Below are 6868 nucleotides of genomic sequence, written 5' to 3'. Positions count from 1 at the left end.
GCATCTTTGATTTCGAGGCACATCAGCTTAGTGCTAACCGGATGATTTTAGGCATGGAGGATTTCTACAGTATTATCGGGATTGATCTCCTGACTACTTCCGGAGCAATAGTTGATTTTTATCAGCAATTTATTCAGTTTTATCCTGCGGATGGTGAGGCATGGAATTTCTATGTTGAGGGAGAGCGACCTCCGATGCTAGCGGTTTCTGCTCTGAAAGCCCGGCGTTCTTTAGAGTCTGGCGAGGAAGGCTATCTTATCTACGTCATCGATGCATCCTTGGACAGACCAGACATCTAGGAGATACCCATAGTCCGTGAGTTTCCCGATGTGTTTCTGGAGGAGATTCCAGGTTTACTACCAGTGAGGGAGATTGAATTTGGCATCGAGAAAGTGCCAGGGACAACACCGATTTCTAGAGCTCCGTATCGATTGGCACCCTCAGAGATGTGAGAATTGCAAAAGCAACTTTAGGATCTTCTTGATAAGGGATACATTCGACCGAGTGTTTTGCCATGGGAGCCCCAGTCCTTTTTTTATGAAGAAAGATGGGTCGATGCATCTTTGCATAGACTACCGACAGCTTAATCAAGCAACGGTGAAGAATAAGTATCCTCTTTCGCGGATAGATGACATGTTTGATCAATTTCAAGGTACTTCCGTTTTCTCAATGATTGATCTACGGTCGGGATATCACAAGTTGAGCATTAGAGAGGAGGATATCTCCGATGCAGCCTTTTGCACACGGTATGTTCACTACGAGTTCTTGATGATGCCGTTTGGTTTGACGAATGCTCCAGCAGTCTTCATGGATTTGATGAACAGAGTGTTCCATGGATTTTTGGATAAGTTCGTGCTAGTTTTCAATGATGATATCTTTGTATATTCTCGCAGTGTGGACGAGCATATTTTCCATCTCCGCAGAGTATTGTAGATACTGAGAGAGAGGCAGTTGTATTCGAAGTTGATCAAGTGTGATTTCTAGATTGACCAAGTTGTTTTCCTTGGTCATGTGATTTCACGAGACGGAGTTTTCTTGGATCCTAGTAAGACATAAGCCATTTTGAATTTTTCGCGTCCGACGACAGTTTCAGAGATTCGTAGTTTTCTTGGGATGACCGGTTACTACCGAAGATTTTTGGAGAAATTTTTTCAAATTTCTAAGCCCTTGACGCAGCTGACGAGGAATGATGTGCTTTTCGTTTGGACGTCAGAGTGCGAGGAGAGTTTTCATGAGTTACCACGCCGTCTGACTACAGATCCAGTGTTGGCTCTACCGTCTGGATCAGGTGGCTTTGTAGTTCACACTGATGCTTCTCTCCAGGGTTTGGGATGTGTGTTATCGCAGAGAGGTCATGTGATTGCCTATGTCTCTAGGAAATTGAAGATTCATGAGGAGAACTATCCCGTACATGATTTGGATCTTGCGGCCATTATCTTTGCTCTTAAGATATGACGTCATTATTTGTACGGTGAAAGGTTCAAGATCTTCACTGACCATAAGAGTTTGAAATATTTTTTCACTCAGGCAGAGTTGAACATGAGGCAACGTCGATGGATGGACTTATTGAAGGACTATTATTGTGAGATCAAGTGCCATCAAGGCTCTTCTAATCCAGTTGTGGATGCTCTTAGCCGCAAAGTATATGTGAGTTCACTTCGTACCAGCTCGGTTGCGCGAGTGGTAGAGGAGGGTTGTTCCTTGGGTTTTACTTTTTGACATAAGAGGGAACAACAAGGAGTTTGCGTTTCGTTAGTACTTTCCAAACTTGCATTGTATACGCGTATACGTGAGTCACAGACTGTTGATCCGAAGACTCATAAGTTATCTCGATTAGCTCAGGATGGAAATACATTTGGTTTTTATTTGCAAAATGATGGTTTGTTGTGTCTCTCTGGACGTGTGGTAGTTCTTAATGATTCCACACTACGAGAGGAGATTCTATCACAATCTCACCGTAGTAGATTCTCTGTGCATCCAGGCGGCATGAAAATGTACAAGGATCTACGTACGAGGTTCTGGTGGGAAGGGATGAAGCGCAATGTTTATCAGTTCGTATCTTGGTGCCTTGTGTGTTAGCAGTTCAAGGAAGAATTTCGATGACCCGATTGATTGCTCCAGAGTTTAGATATTCCTGAGTGGAAGTGGGAGCATGTGACGATGAATTTTGTCACACACTTGCCGATGTCTTCCAGGAATTGGGATGCTATCTGGGTTGTTGTTGATCGATTGTCGAAGTTCGCTCATATTTTGCTTTACAATAGGTACTTTACTTTCGATCGGATGGTACTTCTATACGTGCAAGAGGTTTTTTGTCTGCATGGGATTCCGTTGAGCATTGTCAGCGATAGAAATCCGAGGTTTACCTCTAGGTTTTGGGGTAGCTTCTAGCGAGCTCTTGGCACTACTCTGCATTTGAGTACAACTTATCACCCGAAGACCGACGAGCAGAGTGAGAGGACTATTTGTACTCTCGAGGACATGCTTCGAGCGACAGTGATGGATTTTGGTCCAGCGTGACATGAGCATTTGGCGTTGGTAGAGTTTTCTTATAATAAAAGTTACCATCGCAGCATTGACATGGCACCATTAGAGGCCTTATATGGACCCCGCTGTCGCACTCATTTGTTTGGGACGAAGTTGGCAAACTTCAAGTTGAAGGTCCACAGATGATCTAGCAGATGACCGATGTAGTGGAATTATTTTGTAAAAGGGTTAAGGTTGCCCAGGATCGACAGGCTAGCTATGCTAACACTCACCATAGACCGTTACATTTTGAGGTAGGAGAGAACGTGTTTCTACGAATGTCACCTTTCTAGAAGGTTATGAGATTTTGAATCAAGGGTAAATTATTGCCGAGATTAATTGGTCCGATCGAGATTTATTTGCCACCATATGTTTCCATTATCCATAATGTGTTTCATGTGTCCTTTCAGAGACAGTACGTGGCAGATGAGTCGCACATCTTGCATCCGACTGAGGTGCAATTAGATCAGGATCTGCCCTTTGTGGAAAGACCCCTCCGGATTCTTGACAGGAAGGACAAGATGCTTCGCAACAAGCGCATACCTCTAGTGATGGTGCAGTGGCAGCGTAGAGGAACTGAAGAAGCAACCTGGGAGCTGGAGTGCCGGATGCGAGCTGAGCATCCAGATTTGTTTTGATATTTTGTACTTTTATTTGTAAGAAAGATTTGTACTTTTTAATGTTAGATTGTAATAAAGAACATTTTTTTGATTTTCCATGTTTTCATCTAGAATTAAATTTCGAAGAAGAACTTTCTTAAGTTGGGAAGAATGTAGTAACCCGCACCCAATTAAGGTAATTAAGAGGAATAATTAACAAAAATAAGCAATTTGGGCCAGAGCAGATCGGACATTCCGAAGTGGAGATAGGAGGCTCCGATCAGGATCAAACGATCCATCGGCAGCATCGGACGGTCCGATCAGGGATAGGTCTTACGTCATCATCTACGTTAGCAAGGTGACATCACTGCTTACGTGAAATGGGACATTGGATGGTCCGATGTCGGGATCAGACGCTCTTATCGTGTTCGAACGCTTTGATCGGGGTTCGGATGATCCGAACTCGGTCTATAGATAGGGGTTCCAAGGCTCATTTGCAACTCGCACCTTCTCTCTTCTCTCTTCTCTCTCATTTCCTAGGCTTTCTAATTTAGATCTAGGAGATTCTAGGCATCCTATTGGGAATCCGGAAGTAGCAGAGTGATACAGGCTTCATAGCGGAGGTGTGGCCTAGTTTTGAGGCAAGCGACAGCAAAGGGATGACGACAGACGCAGGTATAGCTTTGACTTCCTAAAAATATTTAGGTGTATGGATATCTTAGTTAAGGCTTTTAGAGATTAAATATTGATGCATGGGTATTTGTGTTGTAGATGTCGTAGTTTGGACTATTAGGCATGAGATCTAGACCAGTGGTGCTAGGATTTGCCCGCAGTATTAGAGGTACGTAAGTACTGACCGAGATAGCCGGCATGATATATATGCTTATATGTTGTATGAGTATGTGCTATATGTTTTCCATGATTTACCATTTTAGCACATGCATGCTTTATACTAGACTGCATCTTATGAGATGTGAGTCATTGACAGTTTCCATAGGGAACTTGTAACTCATCATGGACTCGAGTCAGGTATTGTCAGTATCCATGTGAGCCTTGTGTCCTGTTTTGGATTCGGGTCAGGTTTGGGGAGGCTCAGCCCCTGGTTTTGCTATCACTAGGAGCGACCACGACGGTGGAGTACATGCTATAGTTGATAGGGTGAATATACGAGTACCCCCACAGAGTCGCTCTCTAGAAAGGTAATGTATAATCGGTGGCGCCCTGAGCTGGCTGTTTTACCCAGGATTTTAAAGTCATTTATGTGCTGCATATTTTTTTATATATCATTGATTTTGTATTTAGCGTTGTCGCTCATGCCATGTGTTTGGAGTTCTTGGGATACCTTATGGCGGGGCAGAGTTGAGGCTAGACAGTCCAGGAGGTTTGCACCAAGAGTGAGGCCGGTGCCAGTTGCAGCGAGAGTCGTAGTGGTAGGATTGTGACCCTAAGAACTTTCGATTTGGTTGTATAAGTATTATAATGTAGTAGCCCGTACCCAGAATAGGTGATTAAGGGATTAATCAACAAAAAAATGAACAATTGAGGGCTGTTTGAGATCGGAAACTCCGAAGGTGGGAACGAAAACACCGACAAGATCGAAAGCTCCAAACGGCGATCGGAGGCTCCGAACATGACGTCAGGGATGAGCTCAGTAAAATGACATTATTGCCTACATGTTGATGGGACATCGGAAGCTCCAATGTTGGGATCAGACGTTCTGATCGAGATCGGAAGTTCCGATTGAGGATCAGAGGTTTCGATCTCTGTCTATAAATAAGGGTTCCAAAATTCATTTTCAAGCGCACCAATCACCTCTCTTCTCTCGATACCTTAGGATTTTATCTTAGATCTAGGGAATTCTAGGATTTCTTTGGGAAATCCGGAAGCGGAAACGCGGTCCAGGCATCGTAGAGGAGCTATGGCATAGTTTTGAGGTAGACGACAGTAAAGGGCTGACAATGGACGTAGGTATAGCTTTTGCTTCATAAAAATATTTAAGAGTATGCAATAGTTTAGTTAAGGCTTTTGGAGTAATATAACGATATTAGTATCATTTTTCAGTGTAGTACGGACTATAGGCGTGGACCTAGTGCTGGTAGAGCTTGCCTAGTAGTTGAGGTACGACAGTACTGTTCAAGATATCTTGACTGAGTATGCAAGTATTATGTGACTGCATGATTTATATGACATGATTTTATGCTGCATACATTTGCATATTGAGCCATCTCTTTGAGATGTCTGGTAATACGGTTTTTTCCCTATCTTGTTACTGTATGGATTTCCATCGATTTGGGTCCAGAGTATCCACTAGTATTTGGTATGGGAGCCACCTCCTGAAGCAACGACACAACATGCTACATACCAGGGTCCGGTCTGTATTTGTTATCTGATCCTTGGCCTCTAGTTTTAGTAGGCGGTACACTTGCATTCATGTATTTATATAATACAGTATACTCATACTCTTGTGCTGAGCATTTTATGCTTACGTCTCGTACTTTGTGTATATGAACACCCTATTCCATGGGGCAGGTTTGCAATTGGACAAGGCAGGTGGATCCATGAAGGAGTAGGCTGTGGTTGGCCAGTTGTGAGTATCATCTATGGTTTTATTTTGATGTGTTTGGGATAATACACTGTTTGATATGGTTGTATAATTATTTGGGTATTTACAGATTCCTTTCCTTGTATTTTATAATGTTTATTGCTTTCACAGTTTATTCTGGATTATTGTTTAATTAAAGTTAATTACATGCTTAAGTTTCTGATTCGTAGGTGATCTCGGTAAGGGTCACTAAATTTATGGTATCTGAGCATGCATAATAATATTGGGATTTCGATTCTGCATAAGATAACCATGGGATAAATTTTGTAGATGGCGAATTACGATGATCAGAGTAGCCATGGTAGTAGAGGTGGACACTGGGGAGATGGTGATCGTGATCACCATCGGGAGTTCCATCATCGTCATCGTGATGATCATCTCCGTTTCAGTATGCATCGGTTCATGCAGATGGGTCCTAAGCCCTTGGTTGGAGGCGAGACTCCCGAGGATGCTGAGAACTGGTTAGAGCGCATGGAGAGTTGTTTTCAGACATTCCACTGCACCGAGGAGCAGAAGATGGAGACGCTTGGTTATCTCTTGGAGGGACGAGCCCGTATGTGGTGGAGGTTCACTTCTGCACCATTCATTGCGGCGAGAGGAGTTGCTACTTGGGACGAGTTCCGCATAGCTTTTCAGAAGTTGTATTTTCCTCCTTCACTTCACCCGGCGAAGGCGAGCGAGTTGTTGGGTCTACGTCAAGGAGCTATGTCGATTGATGATTACCAGCAAAAGTTTTTAGACTTGTTATCCTTTTGCCCTAAGATTGCTGACAGCTCGAGATGAGGTATAATCTGTTTCTACAAGGCCTTAATCCAGAGATTCATGACCGGGTGGCAGTTGGTGACGATATGACTTATGAGGGATTGGTAAGCCGATGTCACCAGGCGGAGGATAGAATTCGGCGTAATAGGTCTATCTCTCAGTCTAGGCCTGCGAGTTCCTTGGGTCCCCGTGCTCGGTCTTTCAAGAAATCTGGATCTTCTTATTCTTCTGGTTCTGGTGGCGTTGTGCATTTTGTAAAGAAATAGAAGTGCGATCATTGTAGAAAGAATCATCCGATGGAGAGATTCCATAGAGCTTCTGGAGCGTGCTTTCGATGTGGATAGGTAGGTCATAACCAGATGGATTGTCCACTAGCTAG

Source organism: Henckelia pumila, chromosome 2 (genome assembly GCF_033568475.1).
Source record: "Henckelia pumila isolate YLH828 chromosome 2, ASM3356847v2, whole genome shotgun sequence".
Taxonomy (NCBI): Eukaryota; Viridiplantae; Streptophyta; class Magnoliopsida; order Lamiales; family Gesneriaceae; genus Henckelia; species Henckelia pumila.
Note: the sequence above shows the minus strand (reverse complement) of the source record.